The sequence below is a fragment of the Psammomys obesus genome, unplaced genomic scaffold (genome assembly GCF_907164565.1).
Source record: "Psammomys obesus unplaced genomic scaffold, mPsaObe1.curated_primary_1811, whole genome shotgun sequence".
Taxonomy (NCBI): Eukaryota; Metazoa; Chordata; class Mammalia; order Rodentia; family Muridae; genus Psammomys; species Psammomys obesus.
Genome location: NW_026590809.1, coordinates 9,188,248 through 9,201,119, shown reverse-complemented (window position 1 = coordinate 9,201,119; position 12,872 = coordinate 9,188,248). Strand labels below are relative to the sequence as shown.

Sequence of the window (12,872 nt, the reverse complement as noted above, 5' to 3'; positions counted from 1 at the left end):
AGACTTTCAGGGATTGTCTGGAGTTCATATTAGACAAATTTCTGTAAATGTGTAGACAAAGAAAAGGAAAACAGGTCAATGCTTTGTGGTTCAGAAGAGTGCTTACCTAGCATGTGGGGGGTGTGGTGGGATTTGGCTCAGTGGAAAAGAATTTGCCTAGCATGTCCACATGTCCACGGTTCTAGGTTCAACCATGTCAAGGGGGAACACTTGCCTAGAAAACAAATAGGTAGAGAAAGATGAATGAGAATAGTGTACAAAGGCCAGGAGCAGAAAAACACGTTTGCTGAGGGGACTGAAAGGAGAGAGAGTCTAAGACTGAGCAAATAAACAGGGAAATAGTGTGAAAATAAAAGCTGTTAAATACCAAGATAAACCTTTATACAGTTTATTTGTAGCCCCAGCTGGCTCTACCCATCCTCCAACCTCACCCTCAGAGTGTGGGCTTGCAAGAGTACACCAAGACACCCAACCTACTACAGGCTCTTGAGCAAGTTCGGCCTAATGGAAGGCTAATCCAGATGTGTATGACAGATGCAATGGCATAGCTTGATGGAAGTGGTCAGCCTTGCACAGCAAGGCAGTGCAAGAGAAGGAGACTGTTAATCCCAAGAATGGGGGGAGAATGACCACCAACCCAAATCATCATAGCCAAATTAGTTAAAGCAAGCAGTTAATTAAAGCAAGGTTTTTTATTTGTGTATACAGGCTGCCTCCCCTTAAGGCAGGATTCGAGAGGTCAGCATTGGATATGACGAAGACAAGGCTTTATAAATCAGGGGTACAGGATTTCCAAATGGGGGATTTGGTGAGCAAAATAGGCGGGGTTACAGGAACAGAACATAAGCATGACAAGGTAGTCCCTCCTTGTCGGGAAGGTGGGCATAACAAGGTGGTCATAACAACAGGTAGCCATCTAATCTTTTGAAACAAAGGTAGTATTGCAAGACTGTTATGAACAACTTTTTGAAACAAAGACCTGGTTGCCATTCCTGGAACAGGCAGTCCAGAACCATTTGTAGTTAAGGTTACAGATGGGGCATAGGCCAATCCTTGAGAAACAGATTTAATCATAAACAGAAATAAACCTGGTTTGTCTTTACTATAAGATGGTTTTCAAGCCCAAGATGGAGACAGGCTGGCTCTTCAGAACAGGAGATCACTATCTTGAGGTATTTTCAATATGTTTCTTCTTGTTTAGCTCTTGAGTTTTACTTAAATATTTTATTATGGTTATTATTTATTTAATTTTTAGAGACAGAGTTTCATTATGTAGCCAAGGGGAACCTCAGACTCACTATGTAGCTCAGGCAGGCCTTGAATTCATGACAATCCTCCTGCCTCTCCCTCCTGGGTGTTTAGATTACATGTGTGAACCATCATTCCCAGCTCAACACTTTGTCTTTAACAAGAATAACTTATACTAACACATGGGATTTTCCTGGTTAAGTTGAGTTTCTACTCTGGATATGGTTAGGAAAAATAATAGAAAAAAACATAGTCACTGATGAGCCAGGCATAGTGGTTTATGCTTATAATCCTACCATGCAGGAGACTGAGACAAGGGAATAGCTACAAGTTCAAGGCCAGCCTGGGTTACATATGAGTTCTGGGCTAACCTGGGCTACAGAGTGAAATATAGTAGTCTGAATAAGAATGGCTCCCATGGACTCATATATTTGAATACTTGGTCCCCATTTAGTGAAACTGGTTGGGAAAGATTGGGGGTGTGTGGCCTTGTTGGAAAAGTGTGTCACTAGGAGCAGGATTTGAAGTTTCAAGAGACTCTGGCCACTCCCAATATCTCTCTCTCTCTCCCTACCCTATGCTTATGCACCAAAATGTGAGCTCTTGGCTCCAGTGCGTCTGCACGGCTGCTGCCATGCTCCTCACCATGATGGTCATAGACTCTAACCCTCTGAAACTTTGAGGCCCAAATAAACTCTTTCTTCTATAAGTTGCCTTGGTCATGGTATCTTATAGTAATAGAAAAGTAACTAAGACAAACTCTGTCTGGAAAAATAACGGAAGGGAGCTAGAGGGGACAGGAAAGAAAGGGAGGGAGGAGAGGAAGGAAGGAAGAGTGGGTCATAGTAATACTACATATGCTCTTCCAACTTTGGGGTCTAGGATCTCCAAGAATCCTCAGAAGGCATTTCCTTCCTCTGACCCAGTCCCATCCTCAGTTCTCAGCTCAGCCCGGGGAGCAGAACCATGGAAATCTGTGACAGCACCAAACAGAGTGCTGAGTCTGTCATCAAGACTCCAGACTTCTCTTCCCTCTGGGAGAACTATAGTTCCAACCTCAGTTTTTTTTGTTTGTTTGTCTGTTTTAATTTATTTATTTATTTATTTTTATTATATGTGCATTGGTATTTTTCGTGCATGTATGTCTGTGTAGGGGGATCAGATCTTGTAATTCAGACAGCTGTGAGCTGCCACGTGGGTGCTGGGAATTGATCCTGGGTCCATCTGGAAGAGCAGTCAGTGCTCTTCACTGCTGAGCCACCTCTCCAGTCCCAGCACCTCAGTTCTTTATGTTCTTCCATCTTCAGCTTCCTCTGAGAATTAAGAAGATGAGCTCAAGCTATATGTGGTGGCACACTCCCTTAGTCCCAGCACTCAGGAAGAAGAAGCAAGTGGATCTCAGTGAGCTCCAGGTAAGCCAGGGCAACACAGTGAGACCACCCTGTTTAAAAAAACAAAACAAAACACCCAGATTACATATCCACTTTATATCTATCTATCTATCTACCTATCTATCTATCTATCTATCTATCTATCTATCTATCTATCTATCTTTGGTGTCATGGGCCATTCCCCTGCCTCTGTCTTCTGAGTGCTGGTATGACAGTTTGTGCAGGCACACCAAACTCAGTCATATTGTTCTAAGGAACTCCTAGGAGCACGTGTGTCATGTTCTTTCCTAGCTCCTCCTTCAGCCAGCAGCATGAGAAGACAGGACCATGACAGGATAGCTCTTTGAAACAAAGAATTCCAAGCCACTTTTTCCAGCATAACTCCTGTCAAGGGAAAGGCCTATCTGGAAGCTCCTTGCATTGTCCCACATCCTCTAACCCCTTTGTCGTCCAGCGACTACCCAGGTATCACTAATACCCTGGGGAACTAAATCCAGTATCTCCAAGGTTTCCAGTGTAAATTGAAAATAAAGGTGTCCTTTGGAAGGAAAAAACATAGCAAGAAAGCCATATATCTCGTTACGATGGAATTGAAAGGAACAGGCTCTTTCCATATAATTTTTTCTCCGAATTGTTAAAACAACATTCTGAGTAGAGAGCCAGCTTTTCCCACACATACCCAAACAACAGCTGATTCCACCTCTCATCACTCCCCTTCTCCTATCAGTGAAGGAGACAAGCTTGGCAGCTGAAACCCACACCGCCATCCCAAAGCTTCAAGATTCCTCCAGCCTTCCCTATCCACTTCGTCAAAGAGTTTTAGCAGAATCATTCTGATTGTTTGATTGGCTTCAATTCTGCATCTGAATCTTTTTCAAAGTTTATGTTTCTTAGTACAGAGGCATGATGACAGGCAGAAATAACACTAGACTGGGCTGAGAGGAGAGCTTGGTCAGGAAAGCATTATTTTGCAAGGCTGAGGCCCTAAGTTCAATCCCTGGAGGCCAGGTAAAAAGTTGGATGCAATGGGTGTGTATACTTGCAGTCCCAGAGATGGCCAGATAGAAGGTAGAGGCGGATCCCTGGAGCTCACTGGCCAGCTAGCCTAGCCTACTCAGTGTTCTAGGTGCTCCAGGGAACTGAGAGACTTTATCTGGGGAAAAAAAAAGTGAGGTTTCCTGAAGAACCTCACCCATGGGCATACATGTGGGCACGTACACAAATACCACCACACTGGATTCAGAGAAGAAACGCCTGAAAAAGCAGTCATTAGGAGAGAATCCACTCTTGAGCTCCAGCTTCACTGGCTTTCACTGGTGTCAGAGCTAAGAGCACTGTCCCTAGATGGCCTCTAAGGTGAGCACAGCATGAATGCCAGGGAGGGGTGGAAAGGTCCTCTTGCCCACTGCTGGACTCCTCTGTAAGGCTGTCTTTGCTTGAGAGCCTTCCATTGGTAGGATCTGCACTATGGCTTGAGGTCTACCTTGTCTGATTTCTGAGAAAGGTATCAGGTCTGCACTACCCAAAGACTCACTCTGTCTGTTCCTGCTTCCTCTCTATCCTACACAGGCACTACTGCCCAAAACAACTTTTTCATTACTAGCTCTGTCTCAGTACCTGCCTCTACAGATCACCTGAATGGATTCTATTGTTTCAGAAGAGATCTGAAAAGGCACTCTTCACCTGGTCTACCTGGTGAATTCCAGGACAGCCAGGACTATGCAGAGAGAGACCCTGTCTCAAGAAAAGAAAAGAATAAGAACCTCTCCTGGTACACACTTACTGTCTTAACTACTTTAGGAGGCTGAGGCAGGAGGATACCTTAAGCCGAAGAGTTCAGGATCAGGCAAGGCAACAAAGTGAGATTCTGGAAAACAAAAAAACCTTCTGGATAGTGTGAGGTATAGACAGTCTCTGGGAGGATCCTGTCCCTGAAGGTAATTTGGGAGAGCCCTATCCTGCAACAATTCAGGCCTATGAGCTAGGCAGAGAGATAGCAGTGAACACAGAGACCATGGAACTGGTTGTTATTAAGTTGCTTTGAGGCCTGCCAGGAGATAATGAGAAGCTAAGAGCAGTTAACAAACATTGAAAATTAACTGTGAGGGCCAGAGGGCCTCTTTGATGACTTACAAAGAGGCCCTTATCTAGAGCAGTGGGAGAGTGAAAAACATCTAAACACCAAGACTCCAGAGTTCACAGAAGCCCTGGGTTGATTGCAGGAGTCTTGATGCATGGGATGAAGATTTAGGAAGGCACCAAAAAGATTTTGGTTGCCTACACTTCTCTGAATTGTCGTAGTCTTAAGAGGGTGCCTACCTTGGTCTGTTAAGAGCTAGCTCTCCCTCCATGGGGAGAAGATATTGCAGAGGTCTTTTCCTGCTCAGAACCACTCTGGCTCACAGAAGTCTAATAAAGGCTAAATTGCCAAACAGTCCAGTGAGGCTACAATGGACCCTGTAAGTAGCAGCTGCACTCCGTGGAGCAGGCATGCAGCACTGAGGCAGGCAGGAATGATGGGAGCAGAGCCAAGCCGCTGGGATGTAGCGAAAACAGGCTCTGTACCGCTGAGTGCTAGATCTCAAACTCAGGACAAATGGCCAACTGAGGTGTCTACTTAACATATCAAAGTGAATGCTGGCCACCAAGCTCTCCCAGCATCTCTCAACTATTACAGTCATCCTGGCTGGCATATCCTGCCCCTACACCAAACCCTTCCCTCAGCTTCTCTGACTCCTATATAACCTCAGCGATTTTGGTTATGAGGTCTTTTGGATACTTGGTCCCCTGCTCTTTTTTTAGTCTCTGTCTCTGTCTCTGTGTGTGTCTTCTCTTTTCCTCTTGCAGTCTCCTTCTACCTCATGGCCCAGTTCATTTTGGACCCTTCAAGATGCCTCTGCCTTGTGTCTACAATAAACTTTCTCCTCCATCGGAGGCTGAATTTTTTAAATGTTTTAAAATTTTTTTTTAGTGTGTGTGTGTGTGTGTGTGTGTGTGTGTGTGTGTGTGTATGTGCGCGCGCGCGCGTGCACACGCGTACCAGAAGAGACATCAGATGCCCTGGAACTGAGGTCACAGATGGTGGTGAGCTGCTACGTAGATGCTTGGTTAAGACCAGCATCCCCAGGATTGGATTTTGATGAGCTTAATTTAGGGAATGAAATATCAGGATGCATTAGGGAGAACTGATGTTGGTATAGACTTCACTTTCTTTTGTTGTTGGGCCTTTTGTTTATTTTTGGTTTTGTTTTTTGTTTGTTTGCCTGTTTGTTTTCTGAGATGGGGTTTCGTGTAGCCTAGACTGGCTAGAAGCTCATTATGTAGCTGAGGATGGCCTAGATCCTGATCCTCCTGCCTCCACTTCTCAGGTGCTGAGACTGACAGACATGCACTGCCAACCCTGGTTTGGGGGTCATCGCTTTCTTGGAATAGAATTAACATCCTGTTAAGAACATGCCTCAAGGACTCCTACTGAGAAAGCAACAGCCCTTGCTAAGTGAAAACCAAATGCCTGAGCTGCCTAGGAAAAGGGGGAGAGGGGGATAAATACCCTGTTGGAAGTATGTAAACCAGAGTTGATCCTAAGATACCAAAGAATGCTCCATAGAAAGCCTGGTAAAACCCTCATTACTAGTTCCCCAGGAATGTGTGGTTAAGAGAAGTATCAACAGCACCAAGAAGCTGTCAGTAGTCCCCATCTGCAAGCCAGAGCAAAGAGGAGATGGCACTGTCACCATCCTGGCCCTTTTGTGCCAGCACAGATGGTGTGGTGAGATAGGAGCTGGTTGTGGCTTTTAATTACCAGAAACCTGGGGATGAGGGTGGCAATTACTGTAGTGATGAGTAAGACCAGACTGACAGTCAAAAGGGCTTGACACTATGAGTGAGAATAAATGGTTAATAGAATGTGCCATCCCTCATAGAAAAACAGATGGGGAAGTAAACAAGGATATTGCTGGATATGAAAAGGGCTTGCTACAAAAACGTGAGGAGCTTAGTGTGGCTCCCTGGCACCCAGTAAAAAAGGGAAACGAAACCAAACTGGATACAGTGGTGATGGGTGGCACAGTGATGAGCCTCGCTGCCTTCCAAAACCCTAGGCAAAGCAGCAGAAGCCCACCGCCCGCACTGCGGAAGCTGGGACAGGCCGCATCCCTGAGGCTGCCGGCCAGCCAGCCTCGCTTAACTGATAAGCCCTAGATCCAGGGACAGGTGGGATCTCAAAACTCAGGGTGAAGAACAGCTGAGGAGGCACCCAATGTCAACCTCTTGTGAGGCCTGTGTAACCCTATTTCTGAAAAGGAAACTCCTCCTTAAGGGTAAATGACCTGGGCATGAACTCCAGTTTCAAAAAAGGAGAAAAACCTACAAAAATGTGCTTCGACCACTCACCTCTGGTAATATTTAGCCATCACCCCTAGCAGTGGCTAATCAGTGAATACCTGGAGTTTACCAGGTATTGTTTACAATAGCTTGAGTAAAACAATTACGGTTTGGCCCTCTGGACTCAATCAATCAATTTTATTACCTGACATTTGCTAAATTTCAATCAATCATAGAACTGCCAAGCTGGAAGTCTCCAGTCCTTGCTCAAACCCCAGTAACTGCCCCCTCCCAGCTGAGCTCACACCCCACCCCCACCAGCTGAGCTCTACACTCAAGAACCACTGCATTGGTGACGGTGTGGGCCAGAGCTTGAGTTTGTAATAAAGACTCTACTGCGTTTGCATTGGAATTGGCTCCTTGGTGGTCTTTAGGGTCCACAAGACTTGGGCATAACATTTGGGGGCTCATCCAGGATCTTCAAGAACTCCCCCCAGCACCCCTGAATGGAAGGGTCAAGGACTGGCCAGTAAGCATCTTGTCTGCATCTGTCTTGGTGTTCCTCTAGTTTCTGTTTCAGGCCTTGAAGCAAAATATGTAATCTATGTGGTCAGGAACGGTTAGGGAAGATGTGCTGGAAGACGTTCCAGACCCTGGTGGAGGGGACAGAGTTCCCCTAGTTTTTGTAATCTCTGGAGAAGGACAAGGCAGGTTGTTCTTTCAGTGTGGCAATTCTCCGCTGTTCCATTTTCCATTTTTCTGCCGCATGAGCAGCAGGATCTGTTGTCTGGCTCTGTGTGTGTCTTTTCGGTTGACTGTCTTGTTTGTTGCTCCCTATTTTTTTGTGTGTGACTGAAACTGACGACAGACTCTTTCTAACCCCCTAGACTTAATTCTCGCCCGTTTCAGGGAGGCTCAAGCCATTCCACAAGCTCAGCTGCTCTAGCCTGTAGCTGTGGGTGGGAAAGAGCCTGCTGAGAGGGCAGGCAGGCCAGCAAAAATGGCCATAGGTATACAAGCCTGGCTTCTGATAGGAAAGATGGTGGTGGTGGCCACTTCTCCTCCAGGGTTGAGGTAGCTCAGGTGGTGGCTCCAGCGGTGGCAGTGGCAGTGGCGAGGAGGCGCCAAGGGATGGCTACACTATGCAGAGCCCCAGGCTGAGCACCTGTGCTGCTGCTCTGGTCTCTGGTCTGGTGGAACGACAGGCTGTTGTTCTGAGTTTTGGGTTTTTTTTCTTTTGTGTGTGTGTGTGTGTCGTGTCATCTTTTTGTGGGTTTTTGGTCATCTTTTTTTGTAATGGTCTCGGTAGGCCCGTGACCAAACAGGGCTGTGTGCCATGGTGACCTTGCCTGCCCCGTGTTCCCAGCACTATGAGCTGGCTCCGGTGGGAGCATGCCTCAGGACAGAAAGGCGGGGAGATGGAAAACAGCCAGGCAGGCAGCGCCTCAAGCCCACCCAGGCTAATGGTTGCACTTCCAGCTGGATGGCTGGGAAGGCCCGGTTGGTGAAGATGGCTAGGGGAGAGATGGTGTCAGCATCACCTGTGGCATGAAACCATCCCCCACCCCAAGTGCTAGCTGAAATCCTGGGGAAGAGGGAGCTTGTGCTTCTGGAAGAGCGCAGCGTGTGCAAGCCTGGCCTCCAGTAGGAGAAGCGGTGAACTTCCACCGTGACCGTGCCCACTTCTCTGAGGCTCAAAGAGGGCTATGGCAGCTTCGATGGCAGGCGGGCACCAGAGAGTAACTGTAGTGTGCAGAGCCGCCCCTGCTGCCCCCTGAAACCAAGCAATGCTGCTGGGGAGCCCCAACTCCTGCCTGGATTCACAGATAGCAAAGTGCTTGAAGTTACAGCTGGAGGAAGGAAGAAAAATTTTTGTCTGTTTTAAATGTATGTATGGCCATTACATATTTCTGACTGATCTTAAATGGTTAATGTGCTCTGTATATCTTGGTTATAAATTAACAGTTATTGGATGTGTTTAAAGTTTAAATTCAAACTCTTTGTTTAGAACATATATATGTGTGCATATGTGTTTGTAACATCTATAGAAATACAGATGTATTTAACTAGCAACCATGTGGCCTGCCATGTGATCGGACTCCACCATCTTGAAAGTACCACGTGGTGTGGCCTAGGGCAAAAAAATTACAGAACCTCCTAGTCATAATGAATTCTGTTTATCATCCTATCTCCTTTTAGACTAGGAAAACAAGTCTCATTTTAAAATGATTTTAGAGACACTGAATTATTTACGCTGATAGTATTTGATTTTGACTTCTAAAATTATGGTTATGCTTTGTGACTTCACTCCTAAGAAAGGGTACTTTATTTTGATATTGCAAAAACAGATTTCTTTTTAAAAATGTGTTTAAGACTATGAAACATTTTAAAGTTTATCAGGTATTTTATAATAATGTCTTTATGGATTTTATATATATATATATAAAATTCAGGGCATGTATGATTCAACCCTGGTTTATGAAGGTCTATTCAGATCTGAAGTATGTGCCTGGCTGCCATTTCCTGAATGACTGTTTCTTTCTGGCGGATAGGTTTAGTATGGCCAGAATAGTTCAAGTACAGTTTTAAAATTGTTCTATACTGTTCTCCTATGTAGTTGGTTCTAAACTGATTTGATTACAACATTAGAACTTGGTTATAAGAAACTGTAGATGTTCCACAGTGCTATGTGGTGGGAGGTGGCAACACCGCCAGTGACATCTGATGGCTGTGTTCTAAATTGCCTGCTACCGCCTGTAACAACACATGGCTGGCTGCCATGTTAAGTCAGGGATAAAGAGGATGGAGCCATGGCTTCATTAGCATCTCCACTAAGGGCAAGCACATGGTGTCACCGCTGTCTTAACTAAGGGCAGTCCCATGCAACCATCTTGGTTGTGGGATAGTCATGCTGCCATCCTAGTTGAGGGCTGCCAGCTGTGTTCATTTCCCTTTTTAGCACTAAATGCAACTTCTGTCCTTTAAGCTTTTGCTGTTCCATCTTAATAATGCAATGTGGTAGGATCAACAAGGTTTCCTAGTCCCTCTCTGAACTGTATCTGTGATTGAAAGTTTTGCTTTGATTTTAGTTCAGAAATATATTTAGGTACACCTTTTTTTTAAGATTTATTATTCATTATGTATACAACGTTGTGTTTTGCATTTACATCTGCACACCAGACAAAGGCACCAGATTTCATTATAGGTGGTTGTGAACCACCATGTGGTTGCTGGAAATTGAACTCAGGACCTCTGGAAGAGCAGTCAGTGTTTTTAACCTCTGAGCCATCTCTCCAGCCCCTCAGAAATATATTTAAAGTTATGTTAATGACTGCAGTTGAGCTTTACAAGATTGAGCTTTACCTAGTCTCTTGTTTATGTTTTCAAGATTAAGCCTAAGATGGGTAACTACAACGTTTGCCTACGTAGATCTACTTGAAATAGATACGGTCCTAAAACACTTAACTACAGAGTGCATCAGCATTAGAGACTATAACATTGTGTTTCACAGAATGCAGTTTAGAGCAGATAACCAAAGATAGACAAAGGTTAACTCAGATGTGCTGGCCCTCAAGGTTGTCAGAAATCTGATGAATATGGCATTTTAACATGTGTAAGCTTATTATGACAGACAGAGAGTCCCAGAATCCTGGCAGTAGCTCCCAAGGTCTCTGAGAAGATTAGGGCACAACGATAGATGACTTCAACTCTGGATTGTGGTATGCTAACCACTGGGCAAGACTGCCCCAACTGGCCCACCACTAGGGCTCAGCCTAAACTGTGGATAAAATTGTGGACACCTGGAGAGTCATTGTTCCGTGTTGCTGAAGATGACATGAGGCCAGTCTCTCACGTTCTTGTTTTCCACAGAAACTGTCTCTCATCCTCTGTTCCTGATGGCCGGACTGCCTCTGCTCAAGATGCCATGAGACCACAGAAGCCAGGGACAACTGCCTAGGTGATGGACTGTCATCTCTGTCATTTTGATTGGTACATAGACTAATTTAGGTTACAATTTATCCTTCTGAGGTCTCTGATCACATTAATGGCTAAGCTAGCTAATAGTAGCTTTGCAACTAAAAAAACACACAGTTAGATCCACTGTTAGTTCATTAGTAGATTCATTATCTAGTTAAAACTACTAGGTACTAGATCTCTTATTTAGAAAGGCAAACAAGTTTGCCTTGCTCACAGGCTTCATGTTAACTGCCTGTGTCTTATGGTAAATAACTGGATAGAAAGATGTTAAGTTTATGTAAGGTCAGAGGATATAAGAAGATTTTTAGATTATGAGAATCTGAAATTTGTTTGAGGGTCTTGAAAGATGTTTCAAGGTTGGTAAATAAAAGTTATAAAGAGAAAAAAGGAAAGAAAGAGAAAAAGAAAAAAGTTATAAAGAAAAGCCTTTAAGAAAGTGTTTGAGGGTCTAAGAAGGTATTTTAAGGTTGGTAAATGCAAGGAAGACTCAGGGTCTAAGAAGGTGTTCTAAGATCTATAAATGTAAGCTGTAAAGTATTTGTGGGTCTAAGAAAGTGTTTTTAATGTATATGAATACAAGTTGTAGTGATATTAAGAAAGTCATATTAAAAATGGGAAATATTTCAGATTTCTCTTCCCCCTTTATGCTATTGCTGTCCTTACGTTATAAGATTCCAAAGGTGCAGAGTTTTGACACTGATCAACAGAGTTCTGATAAGCTGACAGAGCCCTGACTGCTTATTATCAATCACAAGCTTGAGATTTTAATTTCCTTTTTGTTGTCTTCTGGAGATAGACTTAAAAGTGCTTCTAATTATGCTAAAACCTTTCTGTTCAATGTGTATATCTTAGAAAATAAAATGCTTTTTAACCCAAAGCTGTGGCTTTTAGCAGGTCTTAATGGCATGAGTCTACTCCTGCTGTCTTGCAGACACCTGTTACCTGCTTTTTCTAAAGTATGGATCTCAATACAATGGTGATACTAATATACTTCTTTTTGTAAATTAATTTAATATGAACTTCAGGAAATCAAAAGGTCAGGAGACCTGGATCCGCCACTGCCCACACAGACCCCAGATGAATACACCTGCCTGATTTTGAAATGGGATTTTTCCCTTGGTCTTGGGATTCCTTACTTTCCCCAATTACTAGACAAACTTTAACTTCTGTCCTAGTCTAAATTTGTCTCAGCAGATTTTCACCTGGCTGACAGACTCCATTCAGGGATCAGCTGTGGATTGCAAGCTGCTGAGACCTAGACTTGCTGAAAGCTGAAATAAACCAGTCCAGCTGATGTGATGGTTCCTTGTCTCTTCAACTGGATCACTAGTTAGACGGTTTTGATAAGTGCCCCATTGCCTAGCCTTTCAGCCTTCCTGGACCCTCCAATGTCTTTGTCCTAATGTCAGCTTTAAGAAGTTACAGAAGGTGCTCACTTCAGCAGCACATATACTAAAATTGGAATGATACAGAGAAGATAAGCATGGCCCTTATGCAAGGATGACACGCAAATTCGGGAAGCGTTCTATATATATATATATATATATATATATATATATATAAAAAGAAGTTACAGAAGATAAATTTGTTGGCCATTGTCCTACCAAACAGGTTGAAATGCTAAGTCAGCTCCCTGACATAAGGAATGGGTTCCTTAATGCCAATTGACATACCAGAAAATTGACCCTTAGTTTTGTTTCTTCTAGTCATGCTTTGTGCCCCTTGCATGATTATGCCTAGCATTAGAAAAAAGTCTCAATACCAGCCCTTGAACCCATCTCAAATCTTTGAAGGGGGAATGCGAGGACTGTGTAGCCCCATTTCTGAAAAAGAAACTCCTTCCTAAGGGTAAATGACCTGTGCATGAACTCCAGTTTCAAAAAAGGAGAAAACCCACAAAAATATGCTTCAACTATTCATCTCTGGTAATAT

The 12,872-nt window shown here is 44.0% G+C and overlaps 1 non-coding gene across 1 annotated transcript; it reads left to right on the top strand.

The window, feature by feature from the left end:
- The first annotated feature begins 12,368 nt into the window (after positions 1 to 12,368).
- Positions 12,369 to 12,475, top strand: LOC129678368 (U6 spliceosomal RNA). The gene has a single exon (XR_008720363.1). It is a non-coding gene; the product is annotated as a U6 spliceosomal RNA (small nuclear RNA).
- The last annotated feature ends 397 nt before the right edge of the window (positions 12,476 to 12,872 follow it).